The sequence below is a fragment of the Polypterus senegalus genome, chromosome 13 (genome assembly GCF_016835505.1).
Source record: "Polypterus senegalus isolate Bchr_013 chromosome 13, ASM1683550v1, whole genome shotgun sequence".
Taxonomy (NCBI): Eukaryota; Metazoa; Chordata; class Cladistia; order Polypteriformes; family Polypteridae; genus Polypterus; species Polypterus senegalus.
The window spans coordinates 81794439-81822320 of record NC_053166.1 but is presented as its reverse complement, the minus strand read 5'-3'; the positions used below and the strand labels follow the sequence as shown (position 1 = coordinate 81822320).

Sequence of the window (27882 nt, the reverse complement as noted above, 5' to 3'; positions counted from 1 at the left end):
TATATTGAAAACCAAACACAAGCTAAAGAATAGTGATGGAAATGAATTATGTGACACAATAAAGTAATTAAAGGGTATATTGTACTCCAAAAACAGTTTAGGAAAAGTAGCAAAAAAATAAAAATTAAGACAGAACACAACATGTGTCATTTAAAAAATGATAATCCCTATTCATCAAAACTTGGGGATGTTAGGGCGTTCATATGATGCTCAGTTGGTAATAAAAGGTCTAATGTGTGCTGAAAAGATATTCACCACACCATTACATTGCCACTGACAGCACTGAGCCAATCATTTCATCACATTACAACAAATCTTGGCCCTGCCATCTGCATGTCCGAGCAGAAACTAGGATTGGTCACAATTTTCTTAATCCTCGCTTGTCCAGTTTTGGTAATCACATATACCCACCGTAACCACATCTTTTTGTTCTCAGCCAACCGGAACTAACCAGGTATGGTCAAATGTTGTCCCATCATTTCCAAAGTTTGACTCACGGTGAAATTTTGAGAAGTCCTTCTTTCCCCCACTGTTGTAAACATCTGCATTTGTATTTCTGGTGCTACTCTTAGCTTGAATGAGTTTGACCATTCTTCCCTGCCCTCTTTCATTAACCCGGTGTTTTCACCAACTGGATGTTTTATGTTTACCACACCATTCTTGGCAAGCTCTAGTATACTGTGTAAAAATTCCAGGAAGGGTAGCCTTGTCTGAGTTGCCATGCCTGGCACCAGCAATCATACCACAATCAAAGTCACTTAGATTACATGTAAATTCTAATGTTTGGCTTAACAACAACTAAACATCTTGGGCATGTGATCGTGTGTGCATAATATATATTTTGAATTGCAAGCACATGACTAAGTATTTCAAAGATCAGAGTATTTTTAATTACTAAGTATACCTAATAAAGTAACCACAAAGTGCATAATGGAATCTCTATAAGGCAAAGAAGTAAACATTGAAAGTGATGGAAAAAGATTATCTGATTTATGAATTATTTTCATAGAAGAATATTGAATACATAAATAAACAAATACATACATTAAAATTATAATGCAAGGTACCTATAAAATTCCTCACTTTCCAATTTGAGTAACCAAAAATATACACTACAACTTTAAGAGTGTTTTAAATAATTCTAAAATATTATTATTCTTGATCAAAATAGTATTAATATATTCCTCTCATGTTTTTAACATATCCTCTAAGACAGAATTAGATTTTTTTCTAATTTGATGTACTATTGAACATCACTTACCCAGTGAGTTACAGAAGGTGGTTTGGGATTCTTCCAGGTGAGCACAAGAAGTCTTCATGCTGGCACTGTGGTGTTGGCTATTACAATCGATTTACCACCATGTACTTTAATGTCATCTTGGGTAAAGTTCAAGGTCAACAGTGAGTTCAAAAACAAGAGAGCAAACTATCTAACAGCCAGAATCAAAATACAATTACAAAACCAGAAGTCAAACATCTGGTGGAGAAATTGAAAACCTAAAACAACAAAAGCCAATCCCTAACTAAAGCCATAGTTTGAAGTGTGCCATAGTAGGTTGTTGTTTAGAAAAATCAGAAATCTTAAATGTTTGAAGCTGTGCGAGGCCATCATAAATAAGTGAGAACTATAAAAAAAATATATGTTGTATGGCCAGTAACAGGCATAGCAACAGTTAACAACGTGGCTGTGGTCATGCAATGATCAACGCAAAAGGGTGCTGCCAAAATCATGTTAAAGAATATGTTTACTATCACAAAACAAACGTAAGGTGCAAAATCACATGTAGAATGATAGAAAATGAGAAAATAATTACATCCCAGCAGTAAGATAAATATAAGAAGTTTACTGGCGCAAGTCAGTATAAATTAAGTAATCTAAATTTTAACACAGATGCTCATAGCCTTAAATGAACAACATCCATTATAGGTAGTATTTATCAAAACAGCTACCAAAGTTTATACAAAACATAAACTTTAGAAGTGAACATACATATTTTCACTAATTCAAGTCTACAGTTTGTCCTGAACTGTGCAGAAAGCAAAGTGAATTTTAACTTGCCCACCTTGGGTCAATCATACTAATGTAAGAAGGAGGAGAGATTTAACTCAGTTAATCAATTATCAGTGTTGCCTTTGGTAATGTAGGTAATTGAGTAAATAATTCTTAAATGTTCCTACCTTATTTACCTTATCTTTTTCGGTTTTATGAAATGGGCCTTTAGACTTATATCAAGGTAAATGAAGCACATTTAAGAAACAAAAATCATACAACTCGTTGATAAACACAAAGGTTATAGAAATAGACAGACAAACATATAATACCCAGAGGCTGGCTGGTGTGTTATGCAAGTTCACACCTCACAAGAACTAACTCAAAGTTCAGTACACACAGATTAAAATGAATAAATTCACGTTTATCGTTCACCATTTCAATTTTGAAATAGTTCATGTTCAGTTCATTTTGTATTTTTTAAAGAGTGAGAATAAATGACCCATGAGTTCACTTTTTTCAATTCTGCATGCAGACTATTATGATCCATCCATCCATCCATTTTCTAACCCGCTGAATCCGAATACAGGGTCACGGGGGTCTGCTGGAGCCAATCCCAGCCAACACAGGGCACAAGGCAGGAACCAATCCCGGGCAGGGTGCCAACCCACCGCAGGACACACACAAACACACCCACACACCAAGCACACACTAGGGCCAATTTAGAATCGCCAATCCACCTAACCTGCATGTCTTTGGATTGTGGGAGGAAACGACTATTATGATATTCTTGAATAAAATACAATAATTATGAAGACTTTTTATTTAAATACATTTTAATGATTTATACCCAGCAACAAACACATATAACCATATATGCTAATACCCTCCCGTTCAAAAAAGAAATTAAATAGATGCAAGTATATATATAAATTACCTCTTTGTTTCCAATCGTGTGACACAAATGGTGACTGCGTGTAGGTGAAATAACCTATTACACTGCCGGTCAAAATTTGTGTCATATATTGCATGTCCAACAGAGAAAAATATAAAGTGGCCTTGTGAAGTATAACACTTTCCTAAAAGCGAAAGCAGAGCTTCACCGTATGCTCATGTCAGCAGGGGTGCAGCTTAAGCATAAGCAGGCAGACACAGACAGTGCCTATTTGATTTTATGTTATTTTTTCCAAATACAAATAAATGGAAAATCAAAATAAATATTCATAAAAGTCTACTATTTGTGCTTATCTGAATACCATATTTGGATATAGCTCCACCCCTACATTACACGATAAGGCAAAACGTTTAATCTGGACCTAAAGCAGATCCAGAATGTCACATAAAACTGAACTAGCTCACGTTCAAGTTCTTCACTTGCAAATACATTATATTATGTTCAATGTACTTAGAAAAATAAGCTTGTTCAATGAACGCACTCTTTTGAACTAGTTCATGCACAACACTGGCTGGCTGTTTACTTGCTATTTAGAGTTATAATTCATCTTGGCACAAATAAATAGTTTTACAATACCAAGTCTTTTAAAGGTGACATCCAATACTCTCTGAAGTTTTTGCAGCTCTGGGTTCAATTGGATTCTTTTTGCACTGAAGTGTGCTCTTTTCCTTTGCTGTGTGATCCTTTTGTCTATGGTGTTTTTGCTTTTTTCTGTTAAGCTCTTTGAGGTGTTTTCTGCAAGTTCATAAGGAATAGCATTACTCTTTCCGACGAAAGAGTTTAGATGCTGAAGTTCACGTTTTGAAGTAACACCTGCTTGTCAGGCCCTTTCAGACAGCTGTTGCTTAGCTTGGTAGACTGGATGTCAGTTTTCAGCTCCTCAAAACAGCTGCTTCTCAAGGATTACTGGCTGCAGAGAGAGAAGTTGTTTCAGAGGATTTCAGTCATTCTTGTAGAGTGCTTCAGGAGTGACCGTGAGTAGAGTGCCCCAGGGAATCCCTTAAGAGTTTCCTCAGAGTGCCTTTGAGAGAGAATCTTTAGGAGGGTGACACAAATTTTAAGGAAATGTGTAAAGTCAATTTCAGTTACAAAATCAGTGTCTCCTCACAGGCAAGTTCATCTGTCCATCAGACTTGTCATTCTTTGTTCATTTCGCAACTTCTGGCAAACAAATATCTGCTAGTGTTGTGCTTTTGAAAGATGCCAGTTCAACTTTGATTTACAGTGTTGTTATCAGATGAAGTCCAAGCAGATCCTGGTCATTTAGCCTCAGTCATTTAGTTTTGATTGTAAGTGGGGGAAGACACAGGGGGATGTCTGCTAAATCTGCTGCCTTAACAGGCCTAGTATGCCACTAAAGCCTAACAGAATGGGCAATGACCACTTTGTTCTTCTGCTGTGAATATGAATACTCTCAGATGATACTTTTGAAGTTATAAAACAAAAAAAGGATAGAAATAGACTCATGTATAGGCAACCATTATTACAAAAATGTGATTAGTCTTAATTTAAATGCTTGACTTGACTTGCTGTTCAATTTCAAACTGCACATCACTGATCTTCTAAAATACACAAGGGTTACACATTTACACAAACCTTATGATAAAGGACTCCCTGCCAACATTCAGAGCACTTTCATATCTGCAGATGTTCAGTGTGTTGCCTGTTGGAGTAGGAAGATCACTCACATTAACAGTGTTATTTTATGGTGCCCTTACTGTGTCCATATGGATTCAATAATAGTACTCTATAATCGCACTATAGAGTAGGGGCTCCTGAGGTTGATGCTCCAGTTGATAGACTGGCTTACATGTAGTTTTTTGAAACAAACAAAGTACAATACCATTAAATAGTACACAGTACACATTCCCCTAAGAGGAATATAAGAAGAGTAGCACAAGAACTCTGCATTAAGGCACCTGCCTTTACAATTTTGAACATTTCAGCTTTTAACAGTGTATTTTTTGATTTTTTGAAAAAGACCTCCATAACTTCATGATACATTCATTCATTAGCACATTAATGGTGTTATGTTGTTTTCTAAGTACTCTGGTTTTCCTACTGCATTCAACAGATGTGCATGTTAGCTAATTTGGGTCTGTATGAGTGGGCATGGCTGTGTGTTTAAGTGTGCTCTGCAGTGTACCGGGGTGCCATCCTCGGATGAGTCACACCTTTTATCTGAAGCTTCTAGGATGCAACCCAGCGACCTTACACTGCCTTACATGCTTTAAATCTCCCTGACACAGCCCTCATTTTCACCTTTCTGGTCCTTTTTTCTTAAGGATGAAAACTTATTTATTCATGGCTTCTGGGAAGGCCTTCCCCCATGACGCTAGTTATAGGCTGTAATCGTGGTAACTGGTAAGCTTTGTATATATTTTAAAAATTGGGTTTTGAGAAACTCTATAAATGTAGCTGGAGGGCATTGATGTAGTCTAAAAATACCAGAGTTCTTTCTCAAAACTTTGGAAAAAAATTCTGAAAGCACAGGTCAAAAGGATGGCTCCGTAGAATGGCTCCAGCAAATGTAATGAATCTGAGCAAGAGAAACAAAAAATGATGAGTTTGCACAAGCCAAATGGATTCTGCTTATCCAAATCATTCCTAATTGGGGTTCTGAAAACAATAGCGTTAAGAAAAACATTGTATATTTTGGGTTAATGGCAGAGACGTCTCATATCTTTCAACTTACTTATGGAAAACATTCTGATAAAAGTAATTGAATGGTGATGCATTATTTCAAGAATGAAACATTGATAAGACCCTTCAATGCATATGCTTTTTTCAGCAAGGTCCTTAGAGAGCTTTTGAAAGGGCATAGCGTCAGTGAAAGCATTCTGAAAATTTACTTGCATTGCCAAGCACTACAGTTTTAAGACTATGTGTATTTATTCCAGAAGAAAACCCTTAAACAGAGGCTTGTATTTAGCAACTTTGGTTTACAAGATGGAGAATATGATGACACCTTTTATATTTTAAAGCTACACAAGAGCACTGCAGATCTGAATGATACATCACACAGCATTAGAAAGACTCCTGAATCAAAAACATCCTTAAAGAATCCATGTCGTGACTGATGTTAATAGTAATAATAACCATAATTATCCATCCATTTGCTAACCCGCTGAATCCGAATACAGGGTCACGGGGGTCTGCTGGAGCCAATCCCAGCCAACACAGGGCACAAGGCAGGAACCAATCCTGGGCAGGGTGCCAACCCACCACAGGACACACACTAGGGCCAATTTAGAATCGCCAATCCACCTAACCTGCATGTCTTTGGAATGTGGGAGGAAACCAGAGCGCCCGGAGGAAACCCACGCAGACACGGGGAGAACATGCAAACTCCATGCAGGGAGGACCCGGGAAGCAAACCCGGGTCTCCTAACTGCGAGGCAGCAGCGCTACCACTGCGCCACCGTGCCGCCCTAACCATAACTAGTAACAATGATATCAATAATAATGTATAATGTAATAAAATTCACATTTTAATGAGATCTGGAATACACTGCTCTCCGGTGCCATGAGATTCCACAGTTCCTATGACGTTTATGTTAGGAGGTAGTCTTTGACAGCCTATTTGAATTTTATTTCATGCAAAACTTTGAGTTGGAAAACCAATACAAAAGTACCTTGCTAAAATATTGTGATGGGCTGCCATGGCCACTACCTGACTGGAACGCCAAGAGAGTTGAAGGACCAGGGGAGAGGGTATCGGTGAGGCATTACTTCCACTGGGACACTAGAGGGCAGCCCTCCTGAGTAGCTGTGGCACCATGGATTCCCTCGGGGCTTGTCGGGAGCTGGAATTTGGTGAAGCCCTTTTAGGTTTCGTGGGGTCTGCCAGGGGAAGCTGCAGAACCCTATAGAGGACCTCCAGCACACCTGGGATTTATTCTAGGTAATATTGATGAGCCACCTGGAACACTCTTGAGACCTGAATAAGAGGAACTGCCTCACTCCATTGAATGGCCAGAGTCGGGAGGAAGACTGGACTTCTGGTGGACTGGCAGCAAAAGGGACTGTATATAGGTGTGTTGCGGTGTTGGTGTTTTGTGCACTTTAAACTGTTGTGAACTTGAACCCGGACACAGGCAGACAGACATCGTTGGCTTCACCACACACTCGTTTATTTTACAATATTTACAGGTCCCGCGCTCAACTCCCCAGTGCCTCTTGCACCGATTCACCAATTCCAGGCCTTACAACGCCTCTGTTTCTCCTCAGGCCTTACAATGCCTCTTTTCTCTCTTTTCTCTCTCTCTTTTCTGGCCGCCTCCAGTCCTCCCGCTAGCTCCGTCCTCTTCCACCCGACTTCCGCTCTCGACTGAAGGGAGGCGGCCCCTTATATCCTGCTCCCGGATGAGCACCAGGTGTTTCCGGCATTCCTTCCTTGGCCACGCCCCAGCGTGGCGGAAGTGCCGGCTGTCCTCCCGGCAACTCTCCGGGCGCCACAATAAGTCTTCCCCAGCACTTCCTGGTGTGGCGGAAGTGCTGGGCTCCAGGGTTCCTCAGGCTCCAGGGCGCCGCCTGGCGGTGGCCACGGGCCCCTACAGGATTGGGCTTCCAAGCCCTCTACCCGTGGCCCCCTATACAACCAGGGCGATCGCCCCCTTGCGATCTGGAGGAGGCACAAGCCCTCCTCTCGTCCTCCTGGGCGTCCCGGCCGGGCTCCAGCCCCGGCCGGGGACCACACTGTAAATAAACTGGGTGTTAAGCTTGAACCTGTGCCCTGCCTGTCTGTGCCTGGGTTTGGACGGCTGTATGCCTCTTGGTGGCTTCACAATATTTATATTTATATATTTAGGAGGAACATGCCTAGGGTCAGACAGAAAATAATCAATGAGCACTGGACCAGCTAACTTGTGATTTCAAGTCTACTTCTTCTTCTGAATCAAACTATCTGATCACAGACATCAAACAACACAGGACAGCAGGGCACTGAACTCTCCTAGCTTGGGTGCGAGGAGCTTTGAATTTACTGTTGTTTTACCGACACTGACTCAGTGGGATTGGAGGACACTGTAGGGCAAAGCATCTAATTTGCTACCAGCTGTGATGATAAACACTGTGCAATACGCTACTTTTTATCTATAAATACTATTTCCTGGTCAGGATTGTAGGAAGTCACAATTTATTCAAGCTAATATCTGCAAGGTGTGAACCATTACACCACATTTCAATGGTCATGCATAACCACATTTTTCAGTGTTGCTGTTGTTTTCATATTGATATCGATATTGTCAGCAATTGTGGTAATTGCTTTCCAGTTAATTGTTTTAAAGTATTAACCCTTAAACTGCCACATACTTGGGGGTTAATGCTCCCTTGGACGCCAAATACTTTTTTGCTTTCGACCAAAAACAATTCATCTGTTGCTTCACATCCTCCATATTCACCAGATATAGCTCAATGTGACTTTTATTTCTTCTTTGGAAATTAAAATTGAGACTGAAGGGAAGAAGATTTACTACTGTGGAAGAAATCAATGAAAAAAATACAGGATGCTGTAGATATGGCAATAAAAGATGAGTGCTGAAAATGTTAACAGGAATGAAAGATGTGCTGGGACACAGGGAGAGCATTTTGAAGGTGACCATAATGAAATTTTTGTAACTTTTTAGTACAATATTTTTTTTAACAATTCCAGGAATTTTGTCCCCCACTCCTTGAATGGCTGCTTTAGATTAAACTTCTGAAGACATAAGTAGGTTGTGGACACATTAACTAAGTTGTTTGTTTTATACTTTTGGGTTTTGGATAATTCAGAATCCATTTCTGTACATATTTTGTACTTTTGGTTTAATTTTATCATTATTTTTTAATCATTACTTCAAGTTGTTTTCTGTTTTTTGGAGACTTCACTGTCATTTTCATTTTCTACCACAACTGACATTGCAGGAATATTTTTATAAGAAAGGACCAGGAAATGGAGAGGAAAAAAAAATCATGGTTTATAAAACAGTATGAGGCTAAAACCGGGTAATAAAATATTTGAACAACCATTCCCTAAACGTTAGACAAAATCAAAGTAGGAGATACAAAACAATGTCATAATCTTTTAATCAGAAAGTCTGTGCACCAAAACCCTAAATATTATACCAGACCCAAAGTGAAGAAATGTTGTTAAGTTAGAACCAGTAAGTAAAATAAAAATAGGTAAAGAGAACACCCACTAGATTTGAATTATCTGCAAAATTTAGACATCTGATTTAAAAAAAACGAAACCCTCAGACAGGATTTATAAACATGTACTGTAACTTAGAAACATTTGTGGTCGTCTGCATATGTGTGGCCATATTGTTTACCAGTTGGTATGCCTGTTGCTGATCACATGACATTTTAAACCATCATTTCCCACCTACTAGAGATAGTAGCATACTACTCCTGGTGTCCAAATTTATGAATTCTAAAAACAATCTTTGTGCTACTTTTGGAAATTAATTTTGTGTAAACCCTTGCTAATTTTCTGTGTTATTGTGGTATTTGGTATTTTTCATATTTGTTTAAAATTTATGATTTTTTGCCTATTATTTAATAATTATGTACTGTCACATAGTACTAGGGTGTTGTACCGAATTAGCCATTATGAATGTAGTGAGAAGTCAAGCAAAATGACATCTTTTATTAGCTAACTAAAAAGATTACAATATGCAAGCTTTCGAGGTAACTCAGGCCCCTTCTTCAGGTAAGATGTCATTTTAAATTTGCGTCCATTCCTTGTGTACACTAAGTAGCATAACCACCTCACATCACTGCTGCTGAGGCCTTCCTCTAGCTAAATATCAAGCCATGGAAATTAATTTGGCAATGGTGCATTTAGTTTATAGTGGAGCTAGTTGTTTGTAAGTATTGATTTAGGCATTGTGGTAATTTTTTCTCATTTTATTGGAATTCTGCTATTGTGCTATGTATTTTGGACTTACTTGCTTTGGATTGCCTTTAAAGTACTTTATTTATGCTCTTTTTCCTTTTTCATCCAAAGAATGGCTGGATAACAGAGCACAGAGGTCAGAAATCCAGTAATTTAGAAAGCAAAAGAATAATCACAAATCCACGATACTAACCACACCATGAGTGCATTCAATGAACTACAAGGGACTGTGGGTTGCTCCTACCTTGATAAGGCTAAAGGGAGACACTTGACAGTGATGGTCAGGGGAACCACCCACAAAACACATGGAATGTAACAAAAGTCGATTTGTCATAAAGAATCAAAATAATTAACAATTTTAGCACAAAAAAGAACAAAATATACACAAGAGAAGTCTAAACTCTCAGGCTGAAGTATAACAGAGTGGGTCTTTTCTGGGCATTCCAATAGAAAACCTGCCTGGCCTGCTTTTGTGTCTTTTGAAGGCCCACACCCTTCTGCTGTGTCTGTGACCCTAGACCCTAGATCACAGCAATTGAAAATTCATTCAGGGAGGTGCAACTTTTCTGTTTCTTTTTAACTACCAGGGGGCTCTGCCTGATACACTTGCTTCACTCGCCAACCCCCGGGCGGGCGCTTCATGCTAGCCACTTTGCAGATCTGCTGCATATGGGGAAGCTGATGTACAATTTATACAGGTTGTTATTTTTATGGGAATTGTTACATATGCATAATAGAACTATTTTACATTACAGAGAGTAATTAACAATTATATTAAAAAATAAAATAAATAATAACAAGTAATATTAAAAAATAGTGAAACGTAATAAATTGAAAGTAAATTACGTTTCATGTTGCGTTAGAATGTTAGAATTTTGATTCCGTGTTTGAAATTAGATCGTGACCACACAATGTACAATTGCCCGTGAGTGAATATTGTTTCTTTCTCTCTAATAAATAAGCCGAGATTTTCAAATGTTTGTCCCTGTGATTTATTAATTGTCATAGCAAAAGCTATGCTAACGGGAAACTCTAAGCATTTTAATATGAATGGCATATCAAGATTTCCTTTGGTTTCTAATGTTATCTGTAGAAGATGTACTATATTACCTTTCTTGGAGACATCCTTCTTTTATCTGTAATTCTGCTGGTGGAAGGCTGGATGGTGTTAACGGTTGTAGATATTCTAAAGGATATTGTAAGTTGATGTTTTCAGCTTCTGTACCATAATCCACCAACTGTTTCAGCATAGTCTATTGATACACATTTAACCAATTTGCCATGTAACCGATTGACAATTTTCACTTTAATTAATTTGACTTCAACTTTTCTCAGTGCTAGTATTGCCCGTGTACTTATTTCTGCTTTATTCTTCAATATGATTTCTCAAGATTTTCTTTTATAATAGAGATACTAATGTGACTTGCCTATTTTGGTATTTTGATTCTATTTATTTTTTGTTTGTGATCCCTGATCTTACATTCTGGTAGGGTTACTTGTGTTTAATTTTGTTATATTCATTTTCCTCAGCACAGGCACAACAGATCTGCTCTGTCATCCACCCATCTAACTATTTTCAGAATTCTCCTACTCCTGTTTTAAGGTCATAGTAGTCCGAGTTTATCCCGGGAGACCTGGGCACAAGGTGGTAGACACTACTAAGTGGGATGCCAGTCCATCATTAAACACACTCCCATGCACACTCACACTCAAACTTAGAAAGTTCAGAGTCTTCGATAATATTTTCAAAGGAAACTGAATAGCATGGAATAAAAGTAACATTTTAATTATAGTAAAATTGTCAATGTGTACCACGTCGTGATTGAGAAGATTATTTCTAGTTATTATTAATCCTTAAATGCCTGGACAATTTGCCACCTTGTAAACTTAATTTAAACAGCAGCCCAGCTTTGGACTACATCAGGATTTAAGTGCTCTGAGATTGAAATACTATCCAGTATAATGCTTTAACATTCATATGTCTAAATATAATCTTAAGAGGAAATGCAGTTAAATTGTTATAATATAACTAACATAATCTACCAGCTTTAAATGCAGATGCCTTACTATTTCAGAAAGAGGAAAACATTTTCAATTCTTCTGTCCATCTAAACATTGTAACATGTTATGTCAACAGGTTAACAAATGTCAGCTGCCACAGCCTATTTCTAGGTGTGAGACACTATAAACAGGACAGATACTTCCTGACACACTGGTTTGCCTGAGCTGCTGGAATCAGACTTTCATGTAAAGGAGCTAAGGTTTCCAGTTGGCATTGCCAGGAGAAAGTGACAAGATAAGCAATTGCTTTAGGAAAGACTTCAAAGGATGGAGATTTCCCAATGGAGTTTTCCTCACATTCACAAATGTTTGCAGGAAACTGATACAATCCACAAGAGGCTTTCCAGTGAATCACTTACTTGAATCAGCCAGTGTTTGTATTGTAACAGCAGGCAAACTCTGTCATCTCACTTTCCATGTGTTCTTCCTGGTGAGGTTTCCAGTGGTAATGGGGCAAGCTAAACTTCTAGATCTTGAGTAAGTCTCCAGCTCCTTTTTTAGGCAGAGTTTCCAGGTGTTCCCAGATGCCATTTCCCAATAGCATGTCGTCTGCTGCTAGTGGGTCAAACTTAGTGCACGTCCTATGGGATGTGCCCAGAAGTCAACCCTAACCTGATACCCAAGCCATCTCAACTGGTTCATTGTTAGGCAGATGAGCACTGGTCGTACACTGAAGTTGTGTCAATTTTTACATTTCTCTCTATCATGGAGGCTGAGCCCTAAATTTGAAATTAAAGTTAGACAAATGTCATTTCTTCCAGTTCTATGAATAATTCTTCAGACGGTGTTGTGAAGTCTGCCCTGGATATTCTTCTCACGTAATGCTTATATGTCCTGTAATCCTTGCTGGTAATTCTGTCCACCTAAATGTCTTGCTTGGTAATATTTATTATACTTGGAACATGAATGAGAAAAGGAAAGAATACACTTTAGTCTATTCTCCATCACGGTGCTTATTGTGATTGTGAAAGCCTTTTGTGTTCTTCTTTATCTTAGACTTTGCAGATTCTTAAGGGTATTGGATTTTGGTACTGCTTTTTGAATTTTTGCCTGTGTTTTCATTTTAATATCTCAATCTGTTCCTGCCTGTTATTTATTTCTCCAAGGCTTCATTTTTTGCTGCTTCCTAAGTTTATTATTCAAATCTGCCCTCACGATGTGTTATACTCAGCAAGAGCTGATGTGATCAGCACTGCTTTGCATTTCAGTAACAGGCCCAGGTCTATTTTCATCAGAAAGCTGTTCTTTCACGGCTGAACCTTCAAAGTATACATGTACAAGTGCTTAGTACAGCATTTAGTACAACACTCTAGAGAGATTTCTCACTGAGAAATGAAAATTATTATAATTTGCTCTCTAATGATAAGTTAAAGCACTAGCACGCCACTACTTTCTCTTCAATCAGATTGAGGAACACAAGAAAATTTGCTTTTGAAATAGCACTCAGCTATTTATGACATGGCCCTTATCTCAGAACAGAATACCAGATGCAAAATAATCAATTTGTAAAAGTGTATGTAAAAAGACAAGTTGTGAATATACAGACTAGCAGGTTGCAAAGGCCAAAGACTTGGTGGCAAAAGAGGATGAAGTAAAATGTCCAGAATGAATCCCCAAATCTGGGATAGAACAAACCCCTATGTTCCCCCAAATTCTGGCTTTCAGAAATCATTTGGCCTTCTAACAATCAAGTCACACTAATATAGAACACAGGATTTAACACTGTTCTCCCTGTGTCTCCGTGGGTTTCCTCCGGGCACTCCAGTTTCCTCCCACAGTCCAAAGACATGCAGGTTAGGTGCACTGGCGATTCTAAATTGTCCCTAGTGTGTGCTTGGTGTGTGGGTGTGTGTGTGTCCTGCGGTGGGCTGGCGCCCTGCCCGGGGTTTGTTTCCTGCCTTGTGCCCTGTGTTGGCTAGGATTGGCTTCAGCAGACCCCCGTGACCCTGTAGTTAGGATATAGCGGGTTGGATAATGGATGGATGGATGGATTTAACACTTGGTCACAATCACCATACATAATTTTATTTACTTACAGAAAGTCTCTCTCATTTTCCTGTATCACTTGCACATACAGTTCAGTACTGAATTTGCCAAACCGTTCATAGTTATGATGAGTAATGCATTGCTGCCTTCTAAAATCAACACCTTTTTTTCAGAATGTCACACCCCACTTATAGAAGATTGCTTCCTGTTTGTTTAATCTAAAGTTGACAGTTCTAGATATAGACACAGATAATTATTGCCACTTAGTAAGAAATGTCATTTTCATGATAAAACAAAAATGCCAGCTGAAACAATTTTTGATCCATATGTTTTCTTGTTTCAGACAATATGTATGATATTTTGTGGAAAACAATGTTTTTGGCAGTTGTGTCATCAGCTAACCAGTTAGTTCCTGGCTAGCTTTCTACAGGTAATATTGGCCAGCACAATGTCCAATTTCTCAGGTTCTGGTTAAACATTATGGCAAATAATGTCAGATGTCATTCTTGAGGTCTTGTTGGTTTCTACTTGAACCCGGTTGGACAAACCCAGTCTGTGGTTTGCCCATGAACTGAAGGCTTGCTTCTTTCATGGGTGTTACTGCTCTGAAACGGAACTGTGTATCATACCTTCTAGTAATTGCTTCAGACTTTCACAGTTAGAAAGGTTACTGATGATAAAAGTTTAGCTCTCCCAGGAGAAAACAAAAAACAGTCACGTGCAGAACATGTAAACTTCTCTCAGAAGGCACCCAAGGGCTGCTTAAATTTGGCAAGCGCTTCATCCTGTGGTAGCAATGCAAACAGTTGATTTCATCAATGTGAAATTTGCCTTTTGAAATGGCACATTGAACATAATGTCCTCTGTTGTGCTTTTAAAAGGCCACAGTGAGTGTCCTTATCTTGTATTTTGACAATCCCTTATTTTTAAAATGTTTAATCGTGATGCAGAATACACTCATTTGGTCTCAAGTTCATTCTTAATTCTGGTATTTTATGTTTACTTTGGTAGGTACTGGGCTGCAAAGTAACATGGTGGTTAGCTCTGCCACCTCATGGATCGGAACATTATATTTAAATCCTAATGCTAGGTGCTATCTGTTTGAAAATATCTTTTTTTGTCACTAAGTGGGTTTTCCTCCAGATATTCCATCATCCCACCACATATCCTCAACAACATACTGGTTAGATTAATTGGCTGGGAGGAAGTGGGACCAATGATGCACTGACATACATTCTAAGGCTGCTTCATGAATTCAATCTTAAGGCTCTGGCATTCAATAACCCTGAATTTGGTTATGCCATGTAATAATTTGGTTTGACTTTTATAGCATTCTATTTGCTAATGATTTGTCGTGGCATTAATGTATCATTAATTTTGGAGCCCTAACTACAGTTAATTCTGGCAGTCAGGGATGATTGTTTGTGTGTCTACTGTACAAAAGCAACATTCTCAAAGATCAAGGGTAATTACTTAGAAAAGATAAAGCATCATTTAGATAATTTAAATCTTGAACTCACCCAGGCATTCCATTTAACCCAAATAAGGAGCACTAGGACTGTAGCCTACTTGGACACAGAGTAGTAACCAACTTTGGATCCAGTCTATTACTAGTATGCTCATTCCTATTTGTATACCAGGCCAATGTTACTCTTCAGCTAGTGGAATAAATCCAGAATACCTGAAAAAACCTGCAGACTCCACAAATACTGTGCCCAGACTGCCATTCGGACTCTACATACTTCAGCTGGTAGATGGCAGCACTTATGAGGGGGACCCAAAAATAACGAAAATTTTCTTTTTAAAAATAATCATATATTTCTCAGAACTTTCCGAAATTTAATCACCCTCAAAATACTTTCCCTGAGACACAATACACTTGTCCCACCACTTTTTCCATTGTTCAAATCTGTTCTGAAGCTCTTGTAAAGTGATAGACATCCGTGCCCCTGTCGTTTGTTACTTGTCCTCCTCTACATCCTGAAAACATTATCCTTTAAGTTCCCTCTTCATTCTTGGAAATAAGAAAAAATCGCAGGGTGCAAGGTCCAGGGAGTTGGGGGGGTAAGCCGTTTTCATCCCATTTTTTGGGAGAAACTGACGGACACTCAATGCTGTGTGGGCGAGAGCGTTGTTGTGATGCCAAAGCCACTCGTCTGATCGCCACAATTTGGGTTGTTTTCTCTGCACTGCATTACTCAATCGCTAAAGCACTTCAAGGACGCTGCTTAGCCAAATGATGCAGAGGGGAGTCTAGTACACGCACATAGCAGCAAACGTCAAAATTCAAGCCCCTCCAGCCTCCAGAAAAACATTCTTGTTATTTCTGGGTCCCCTCTCGTATTACTACTGCTCAGCTGAGCTCTTATTAAAAATGGTGAATGTAATAGGGTGATGTTATTAGGCATATATCTTTCTAGAGAAGGTATTGGCCTTTTATCAGTAATTGGGTTTGCGCATGATTATGCTGTGAGATGGACTGGAGTTCTCTTTACGGATTGCACCCAGTGTTGTGCTTCTCAGATAGACACAGGCTCTCTGTAACTCTAAATTGGAAGAAAGGGATGGAAAATTAATAAGGCAGATGGAAGGGGCAAGCAACATATTCTCTGCAAAAAACAATACAGTGAATTACACCATTCAATACTATCAGCTCCTATTGCACTTTGAACCCATACCAGGTGTCCTCCACAGTGTGTTTTTCAGCCTATTTCTAAACCATCTACGATCTGTATCTGGATCTCTTTAGCTTATGGGAACCAATATGTTACCTGGTGCTCAGATATGCAAATAAAAATGTCACTGTATTATGTGCACAAGGCTCCCACATGGGTTTGGAATAAGTTTGAACTGGCACTCCCATTAACCATTCTTGACTTGTTGTGGTGTTATGGGTCCACAGCTCTCTCTCTCAGCAGAGGCCAGTTTTTTAAATAAATAATCACCGTGCTCGCGGCTTAGCGGGGGCATGTTGGCTGTAGCGGATCTCAGGGCGATCTGCGGTGTGGGCGTTTCTCACCTAAGTGCCCAGGTGAGAGACTGCCCACATTGGTCATTGTTCCTGGGGTTGCTAATGTGCTGCAGCTTCTATGGCCCATCTCAATATATAGAAGCGCGAGTCGGATAGAAAGGGAGAAAAAAAGGAAAGAGAAAAAGAAGAGAAGGAAACGGAGGTTGTAGGAGGAAGCAGGAAGCGAGTGAGCAAGCAAGTCGGTTCAGGAGAGTGAGCAGATCGCCTGGGTGTTTAGCCGACACCCAGGAAAGTAGTTGTGGTCGCTCCCGCAGAGTTTGCTTTGAAGGGTGGGAGTGACCGGAAGGTGGGTGACTCTCCGCTTAAGGCCGCAGAAGGCAGCAGGAGTCAGGACTTGGGACGTGGTGTCCCCTGCGTGAAATCCTTGGTCGCGGGGGAATTCCCAAGTCACTGTCCGGAGGAGCAGACCGGAGCCAAGGATTGGTGAGGCAATCGGAACAGCAGAAGCAGGTACAAAGAAGGTCAGCTGCATGTAGGGCGACTCCCCTATTGAAGTCCAGACGGGAGAAGTAGGGGGTCTCCAGTAGTAGAAACAGGATGCACCGGATTTTTAAAAGGACAGCTTCCAGCATGGTTTTAACCTCATTGTTTTAAAGGTTGTTTTTTTCTAATAGATTTTAACCTCCACGTTTTTCACTTCTGTTTTATTGAATTATTTATTTATTGAACTTTTGAACCACTGCACTATACTTTGAACACTGTTTTGTTGACTATTTTAATAAAAGCACTTTGCACTTTTTACATCATCCCCTTGCTATGTTGTTGCCTCACTGTCTAGCTCATCTTGGTTATAACTATCAACGGTGTTGGGTTCAAGGGCTCCCGAACAGCGGATGGGAGCATGCAGCAGAACCCGCATCGTCACACTTGTTTATATTAAGTCTTGGAACACAGCAGAAGACAATGCTCAGAAGTCAAGGTACTACCGGGTCAAGAGTGTTACAAGTATGCCATAAGGCAGGAGAAATCACAATAAAAACCTTCCTTAGACATAGAATCCCACATTGGCAGAGATCCATTTGAAAAGGGAACCAATGGGAAAGTAAGGTTATGCAGGAGTAGCTTGAAAACAATAGTATTGCTCCATTCCTTTACAGGACAGAATGTGGTTCAGAGTTGTGAAAGTATTGCTCTTGTAAGAATGCAAGTCATCTTGGAGGCCTAGCCTTTTCAGGGGTGCACTGACCTCAGTTTTGTAGGGACCTTGCTGTCCTTGCTGCCATTCACTATAGAAATGGACAGAATGTAATGTTAAGAGGGAATTAAAGGTCACCATTCACAAGCGGAAACAGTATGAAGTTTGGAAGAGAGTGAGGCAAAACCTCAGGAGGAAGAAAAAACAAATTCACAGAGAAAGAATAAGTGAAGCGACAGTAGGCAAGATTCATATCTTACTATGGCTTTGGATGCTGGGCAAGTGAGGGAGCCATGCTACTATTTGGGACTTGCATAGAAATGTCAAAAGCGAGAGTGGGTTTAGTCATGTCTTTGAGTACTGTGTTTTCTTTACAATCATACTTCTCTTGTGTCTTTGCCAGGTTGTGTGAAAACAGGTAGGAACACAAACTCCTTATTTACAGCATCTTTAATCCTTTCGAAATAGTTTGTTTTAATGGGTGTGATGACTGTGTGAAGAAACACTGCTCTAACTCCATCATTAAATCTGCTGGTGATACCACGTAGGTCTGATCACCTACAATGATTAGGCAGCTTACAGCGTAGAGTCTCAATAGACATCAGTAAATAGAAGACAGACCACACTCCCATTTGCATTTGGAGGAGTGCTTTTGAGAGGGCGAGCAACTTTAAATTTCATCAAGTGATCATCACTGATGCACTGTAATGGAAACAACATATGCGGCCTCTTGTCAGGAAGGCTCACCAACGCTTTTACTTCCTCAGATATGTGCCGAAAGTTTGATTTCTCCATCTGTTCTCACAGTAGAGCCCATCTTATAATTTTTATATAATATACTGTATAGAATTTTTAAGGAGTTCCCTGATCTGAGACCTTCTCACCATCCTTTCTTCCTCTGTGAGAGAATGTACACGGGCACTGACCAGGCTCAGGGTTCAAACCCAGAACACTGAACCAGTAAGCCAGCAGTGATAATTAAGCTGCCAAAATCAATGATTGTCTCATTCAGGCTGGTCACATAACTCATTAGGACTGAGCTGTTCTGTCTCTGTTTGAATGCTTTCTTAATAGAAGGATCTCAAGTTGCAGAAAAAGGCAATGAAATTTCAGACAATAATTTTAGAGTAAATGGTGGTTCTTTGCAGTACTGTGCGTTCAGTCAATGTTATGTTCACCCTATTTATGACTTTAAAGTCAGCAACAGTAGTCGGCCTGAGTAGTAAAAACAAAAGTATAAAAGATGGGATAAGCAGTTGTAGCGATAACAACCTTGTTCTTAATTTTAATGAATTGAAAGGAATTGTACCTCATTCACTCCCGTAAGCAGGGCCAGTGCCGCCATTAAGGCAAATTAAGCATTCACCTAGGGTGCAGATCATAAGGGGGTAGAAACCCAGCCACACAGTTTAGCTACCAAACAGCTGGTTGGCGCACTAGTAAGGGGACTGCCCACAAGCACAGCATGTCTCACTCTTCTGTCATCATTGATTGGGGAGCATTAAAAGAGTTTTAAGTTGATGTGAGTTCACATCTCTGATGTTTTTTTTGGGATGGCAACAATAAAAATATCCTAATGAAACCAGAGCAGTGCTTTTATTTGCTGTGACGTCTGTCCTTTATGAAGGATATTAATATCAAAAGTTGTTTTTCTGAAGCCCAAAGCATCATCATGCACTCTTATCATCTCTTTCTCATGGTCATTTGCTCTGGCAGATCATATTAAAACAGAAGGACATAATATAACTAATTGTAAGATGATTTCTAATTTTAAGTATTATATATTTCATGTAAATCATTGCACAAATAACATCTGAAATATCTCTTAAGCCAGCTGCTTCTTGTTTTCTTCCCTGTGTGACATTTGTTCTGTTGTGTCTTGCTGCTGATAAATTATTGTGGCTATTGATGGCTGTTGTGTTGATCATTATTTCCTTTTTGTTATTAAAGCCCCTGTGAGCAACAATTCCAGTTGAATATGAATCTGAATTTGGTATCATTTGCAAAAGATTTACATACTGTTTTACCCTGGGGGATGCTAAAGACCTACTCAGTATACAACCGTGCAATTGAAAAAGATTAGCAGGGCTTCAAAATGTAATATGTACTTAAATTCAAAGCAAAAAATCGGTTGCCATTTTCATAAAGAAGTATAGATGTCCTTACATTGTAAACACATACTGTGCCATTTCTGTTTTAGCTGAGTTAGCAGCTCTTTTTCAACCATCACAGACCTCGCCCTTCCCTAAAACTCACCTGCTCACTCTGGTTTTAAAATGTGGAGAGAGCTTCATACTTGCCAAGGGAGAGAAGAGAAATGGCCAGACTTGGCTACTAAATGGTCTCTTCTCTGCCAGTTGGAGTCAGACATGTTCTCTGTCATGATCTTCACTGCTTATTGGGCCTCACTGCTCATAAAAGGTAAGTGTAACATCTTAGGCACCCCATGAGTTTAAATAAATTAGTTTGGATTATAGTGAAAGAATCATATCACTTGTTCAAAAAGGCTGTAGTAGACAGATTCTGGTCAATCATAAAAAAACTTGTTAGTTTTTACTTCAAAGCACTTCAGATATAAAATTAAAATAGAATTGTATCAATTTGACGAAAGGTATGAATTATCATACTTATAAATTAATCAGTGCATCTGTATTTTATCCCATGTACCTGCTCACTTCATTCAACAGTACTCTTGACAGCGTATGCCTGCAAACTCCATGTTCGCTGCAGGCGCCCTGCCGGCTTAGGTATTTGAATAAAATTAAAAGGGTACAGCCAACAGTAATTCTATGAGATTGCTTTAAAGGCCATCTTTGGTTATGTAATCTCTAAAAGCATGTTGAAGTCCCCACCCTGATAGTTATCCAGGCCAAAGTGTGGTTGTTAGGGTTGAGGTTTCCAAATGATCCTTTCGTGGTACTTTCTTTGAATGTTGACATCACAATGGTCATGGTTTGATAAAAGGTCACTATGGGCCAGATGTTGATTTCCTTGTCATATTTTATTGTTTAAATCGGTTCAATGCTCCCACTGAATTTGTCACTCTATGTGATCATACAGATAGTGTGTTGGATCTCCTCATTCCCAGTGTTGAATCTGCTTCAGTTTATGCAAAGCATATTGGGAAATGCTGAGCACAAAGATTCTCTTAATTAAAAAGAAGGGTTTGTGAATCAGAAGAGCAAAGACAGTCCTGTTCAGCATGAGAGGCACTGAAACTTGGCAATATGCTTACCAGCTTAGATTCATCCAAAGTAAAAGACAAAATATAGAAGAAGCTGCTACTCATCTGATTCATCTTTGTTCTTTATAATAAACAGAAATGGCCCCTTTCACCATGGTCAGCATCAAAAAGTGATTGAAGAAGATCAATATAAAGAGGCACAAAATAAATTACAAGAAAATTCAAATTAAATGTAAACCAGAGGCAATTAATGGTTACATTGATGTTTGGAAGGGTGCTGTAAATGTCCTGACAATTCTTCACTTTGCATGTAAATGAAGATATTTGCTTATGCAGTTGATAAACTGGATCCTCTGCATTTGTAAGATTACTTTGGTGAGGCTGTTGCTTACATAATAGTTGAATGAGTGTGCCTTGTAAATGGCCATGGTTTGAGTAGAATGGGGATCCCCCCTAGGCACTGCCATATAAATATCAGTAAGGCATGGATTGTTTTGCATATTTATTAAGATCAGTAAGAGTAGTTTTTGCACTACGACTGTATGTCCGTATTGTCTTGTTTCTACTGATGTGGTAGACATTGACTAGAACACAACTTTTTATTTTACATATAATATGTAAGTTGTTCTGCGGTGGGCTTTCACCCTGCCTGAGATTTGTTTCCTACCTTGCGCCATGTGTTGGCTGGGATTGGCTCCAGCAGACCCCCGTGACCCTGTAGTTAGTATATAGTGGGCTGGATAATGGATGGATAGGTCACATATAGTGATACAAATAATTAAACGCATATAGTGATAAAAATACTTAATTAAACAATGAGGTCCTCCCTGCGTGGAGTTTGCATGTTCTCCCCGTGTCTGCCTGGGTTTCCTCTGGGCACTCCGGTTTCCTCCAACAGTCCAAAGACATGCAGGTTAGGTGGAGTGGCGATTCTAAATTGGCCCTAGTGTGTGCTTGGTGTATGTGTGTGTGTGTCCAGTGGTGGGTTGGCACCCTGCCCGGGATTGGTTCCTGCCTTGTTGGCTGGGATTGGCTCCAGCAGACCCCTGTGTTCGGATTCAGCGGGTTGGAAAATGGATGGAAACAATGTGTTTAACTCTGTAAGAACTTTTGAAAGATGATATTTATTATGGATTATATTGTATTATTCTTTCAAAGCATGCAGGATTATTGGATATTGAGAATATTATGAGTTATAATAATAGTATTAGGCCTTAAGTTTTGTCTCTTTTCATTCTTTTATTTTTTTCTTGTTCGCATGGTTGTGTATAATGATCGGGAAAATTCACTTCACAGTCTTTCCTCTGATCAATTTTTATTTACTGTACATGCTAGATCTATAACAACAACAACAACAACAACATTTATTTATATAGCACATTTTCATACAAACAGTAGCTCAAAGTGCTTTACATATTAAAGAAATAGAAAAATGAAAGACACAATTATAAAACAAAATAAATCAACATTAATTAACATCGAATAAGAGTAAGGTTCAATGGCCAGGGGGGACAGAAAAAACAAAAAAACTCCAGACGGCTGGAGAAAAAATAAAATCTGTAGGGAAATAAAATCTATAACAGAATCATTACACGTATTTTTCAAAGCAGGAACACAGCAGTTTGCTGAGGGCCACACCATGAGAGGGAGGCAGGACTTAAACAGGTATTCTTGTGGTTAAAGTCTTGTCATCTAGCCATTAGATCACAGATGCAATGTACAGACTTCTTCCCATTGTTATTTCCATTAGAAATTTAATGGGATATTTTATTTTGAGCCAAAAATGGCTCTTTGCTAACTTTTCCAGGGGATGTGATTGCATTTCTGCAGATGCGCTGAAACACAGTGCCATCACGATGAATGCAAAGAACAGGTATGCAGTGAGATCAGGGCTATGTTAGGAACTTTGACTGCAGTGCTGTACATTTTCAGATCACAAGCAAATTGTTTTAAATAGCTGCTTATGTGAGCTTGGATCCAATCCGTACAGCTTAGTGAACAAATACGTACATAAATAAACAATGTGCCATGTTGAGTGACGCTTCTCATCCATTAGCGTCTGGAATCTTTATTTAATCACTATAGAAATTGTTCTGCCAAGTAAATCTTGGCACTTCTGGGACCTCCAGACTAGTCCTGCTGATCAACTGATTTTATTATTGAGAAACTGAAGCTCAATGAGATGGGTGTGCTAATGGACAAGCTTGATGTCTTCTAAGTGATGTGCACAGAATCAGGTCAATCTAAACTTCAGTTAGCCCTCCATCAGGGTGATCCTAAATGTTTCAACAGTATGTTATCTCACACCTTTTCTACTTTAGTGATAGCAGGTAAATGAACCAGTACTGAGATTCCCATATGCCCGGAAACACAAATGTAAGATTGTCCTAATTTTTTTTTTTTTGCATAGACTGGCAATCATAGCACCTCTATAAGGAATATTTCTACTTGTGTTCAAATGGTACATTTCTATACATTAAATATTTCACAAGTTAACACATTGGCATTGGCCATTAATGTGAAGAACAGACTTAAATACAGTATGTATACAAAAAAAGTAAGACTTTATGGTAAAGAAAGCATTATTAGACACCTTTTGAAACAAAGCGTGAGGAGTTTTCATTCTTGGGCCATCCATAACACTACCTCCACTTTTAGGTCCTGCAATTATCTTTATATCATTTAAACAGTAGGGAATAAAATCAGGCAAAGAAATTCCAGAACAACACACAAAAAAGAAAGAAAACACCCTTTATGCAATCGCTTCTAGAAAGGCCAAATCCTCTGCAAAGTAAAACGGATAGTAGCACCTTAAATCAAGCCATATTTAAAAGGATCAAGACAATATTACTGGCTATGTGAACATTGATTTATGTGCAAATTTGGTAAACAGACTCTACTTTTTGATATGGCAGAAGGATTTAATTAACCTTCCAAAAAAATCCCCAGAGTTCAACATGGCCTCTCTGCCACATGCTCATAAATTAGGGGAACTGTAGTGACTGGCAGGAGTTTGTGGGTGTCCATGCTTTTCTTTTTTTCTTAGCCAGTAATAATTCCTAATAAGTGACATAACTGGCATGTTACTCCAATATTAAACACAGCTAACATGAATAATTTATCTTCATCTGCTTTTCAATGATGATGAAACTAAAATGTCTGCAATTTATGTTAAAGTTTGACTTAACAAAGAACCTGCTCTTACCTTTTTTCTTTACTTAAACGCTGCTGTTTTTCTTGTCAGTGGACTTAGACATGTTTATAGTTGTCTTACTATTGCTGGTAATCTTTGCCTACTCTGAATGAGCAGGTTAAAAATGTGGAAAGGTTTGGCAAAGGGTGGTCTTCATATACAGTTGGTTTGGACCCAAAGAATGAATTATGAAACCTCTTCCAAGGTTTAGACTGATCCTAATCAGCTGGGCTTCAAGGAGCGCCATACAGACATGTCAGAGCAGTCTATAACTACCAACTTGTCTTCTGTCCTTATCCTGCTAGATCTTTACTCTACCTTTGACATGGTCAACCACCATTTAGTCCCTGCTATCATTTCTGACCTTGGTATCACTGGGATTGTCCTGAAGTGGTTTGAGTCCTGACATCCTACTGTGTCTCCTGGCATGGAGAGATGTCATTGGATGACTAGGTAAGCATAGGCATTCTCCAAGAATCCATGCTGGGCCATCTCATCTTTCCTCAGTGCACCTCTTCACTAGGCCCTATCATCAAGTCAAATGGCTTATCTTATCACTGCTATGCTAATGATTTACAGCTGTACCTGTCATTCCCTCTAGAGAACCACTAAGTACCAGTTAGAGTTTCCTAATGTTTCACTGATATTTTAACTTGGATTAAAGACCACTATCTACAATTCAAACTGGCATAGATGGACCTTCTTGTTATCCCAGCTCACCCGTTATTCAGCACCCCATCTCTGTTCAGTTTGGCTTGTTATTGCTAACACCCACTATTTGGGTACACAATCTTGCATTGATGCTCGACGACCCGCTTGGTGAAATGTGAATCCTGGCATTTATTTATTAATTTCTTAACCTATTTAGTCCAAGGCAAGGTTGCAGATTGCTGGATCATGTCCTGGCAACATTTGTTGCAAGGCAAGAACCAACTCTGGATGGTAAGGAAGTCTGTTACAGGCCAAATCAGATAAGTCATATAACAGTATGCATCTTTGGATGTGGAAGGAATTGTAACTGTTTTGCATGGACAGTAGGAGAATGTGCAGCTTTCATACACACACAGACAGAGTAACTGGGCTGGGATTCGAAAACCAAGTCTCTGCAGCTGTGAGGCAGCCACACTAATCTCTGTGACACCCTGCCATCTGGCAACACTTCCAGCAGATTCTTAATTTGCCAAATCAAGGAAAGAGCAAACAAGGATCCCACTGAGGAGTACTGATGCCCAAACGCAGGCACCCCCAAATCCTTACGACATGGGGCCTATTCGTTTGAATATTTTTATTACCATCTTTCACATGATGGATTGCCTTTAGCACACTGATGTTTCGCAACTAATACAAGCCTCCTGTGTGAGGCTGTCATGTCTGAGTTAAAATAAATAAATCACTACCCTCAGAAGAATTCAAAAATAGAAAAACAAATGCAAGGAATCCAGTAGCTTTGGTAAGATAAACACACATTTCACTAAAGTGCCCTGGCCATTTCGATAATCAGGAGCACTGTGGCAGGACTGGTCAGGACAGGTATTGGCTTGGTTCTTGCCATTACACTGTTTGGAACCCTCTGAACACTGTATGCCATTCACAGTGGGCTTTAGGGGAATATGTGGAGTAATTTTTTGTAGTTTTTCTGCTGGCAGCATACAATCCACATCCACATAGTTTATAGATGCTATTGATTTCTTTTTAGTGAAATGAACTATCAGATCAGTGCATAGATTTCATACTGTAGCAGACTTTTAAATTTCTCTTTCATTTTTAAGATAGAGTTTGCAGACTATCAAAGTATAATTTTTGGACATATAGTCTCCAACTAACAGATTACAGTTTCTTTATGAATGTCTGAATGAAGGATTGAATTGCTGTTTGCACTTGACAGGGCTTCCCCAAGCAGAATTCCCTAACAGCCTAGGCTGTTCCTTGATGGCCTCTAGGCTGACATCATTTAACTTTATTTAATGGCTTTTGAGATCTAAAGAAAATAGTCTATACATAATGCTCCTTTGAGCTCTTAAACACAGATTTACAAACCTTGCAGTGTCACGCTTCATTCAACATAAAACTAGAAATTTTGCTCCTTGCATGACAGCTGCTTAAGACTTCAGGCTTAACTAAGGAATACAAATACCAGCTGGCATGAATGGGGCAGGGTAGCATGGGCACTCAAGGTGGCATTCCCACAAAACACAGTATAGTCCCCCTGAACCATGTGAAAGTTACGTGGTCAGTCTTAAAATGAATATCACCAGACAAGAGAGAACATAATGTGGCACATACCTTTGTTGCTTTCCCAATCAGAGTGCAGACCACCTCAGTAACATTTGTAGCCAGCCAGCAATTCCTCGAAAGGGCCACTCTTGATTTTGTGAACTGAGGAGGACAAGGTGGACAAATGTTTTCACTTTCTTTTTAGGTAGGACACTTGTCAGAATTACTTTTTTTGTGTTATTGTTGGTTTTAAATATGTCTTCTGACTGTTCTCTGGCTGTAACTTAGACAAATAATTTTTTATTATTAAAAGAAATAGCAGAAAAGATTCTTCATCCCTCAAAGTTTTAAATTCTAATCTGAACACCGGCTATGGAGTGGTTATTATACAGTTCTAGCCCAGGAGGGATTCCTGTCTGTCCTTAAACAAAAACCCTCTCCTGATGTCCATGAACTTCTCTGTTTCTGCTGCCAGCCTGTTGGCTTTTAGTCTTTTCCCCTTTTATTCCAGCCAGTCAGGTCACTTACTAAACTTAAGCAAAAAAGCTAAAAAGTAAATTTTACAATGTCATTGCAGGATGCTGCTAGGTTTGTATCTTCAGAGGTCCCATACCTCACATGCTGCTCGATGCCATCCACGTTCCTTTAGAAAGAAGCCAGCTCACAGCTTAATATGACAAGTCAGGTTTCCCTACCGGTGGAGAGAAATGTGTCCTCAGAATTTCCAGGGTGCATCACCTAGATCAAAAAGAGTTCTTCATACTAAGCCACTCTGGACTCTCTTGAGCTGCATTTCTTTGGTCTTTCCTGTATTCTCTTCTGCAGCCAGCTATTACGCTTGCCTGGACACTTTTTGAAGTCTTGCTATAAGCTGAGCGCGTGTGTGCAGCTCTTCCTCTGCGCTTGTCGCTCAGCGGCCTGCCCACTGCAGTCTCCTAACTCTCTGCGAGAGGTTTGTACTTGTTTTTATTGAAAGATGAGAAGCCCGTCCCCCTGCCTGGAGCTGAGACAGGGCTGTCATGCAATACCCTCCTTGTAATACTGCAGTAGCCCGGTGCACTGAGCTACACCTCTTCTCAATACCACTTTTGGTCTGCTTCAGTCATCTCCTTTGTTCAAGGTGATGTGAAAAGAAGGGCAAGAATTAATCTGCAAGGGTAATACGTCTGGACCTGCTATGGAAAACATTAGTTTAGCAGTAGAGGACACTGAGGTTGATGCAACAGCAGGGAAGACATTCATTTTATGCAACTAAT

The 27882-nt window shown here is 39.4% G+C and overlaps 1 protein-coding gene across 3 annotated transcripts in view; it reads right to left on the bottom strand.

The window, feature by feature from the left end:
- Window positions 1–27566, bottom strand: part of avpr2ab (arginine vasopressin receptor 2a, duplicate b) — a 151626-nt gene extending 124060 nt beyond the window's left edge. For 2 of the 3 annotated variants that reach the window (XM_039774041.1, XM_039774045.1), the window contains exon 1: window positions 26696–27566. The gene's annotated coding sequence lies outside the window, so the exon portion shown is untranslated. The remainder of the gene's footprint in view (window positions 1–26695) is intronic. The other variant, XM_039774039.1, reaches the window with a different exon arrangement.
- Between the last annotated feature and the right edge of the window lie 316 nt (window positions 27567–27882).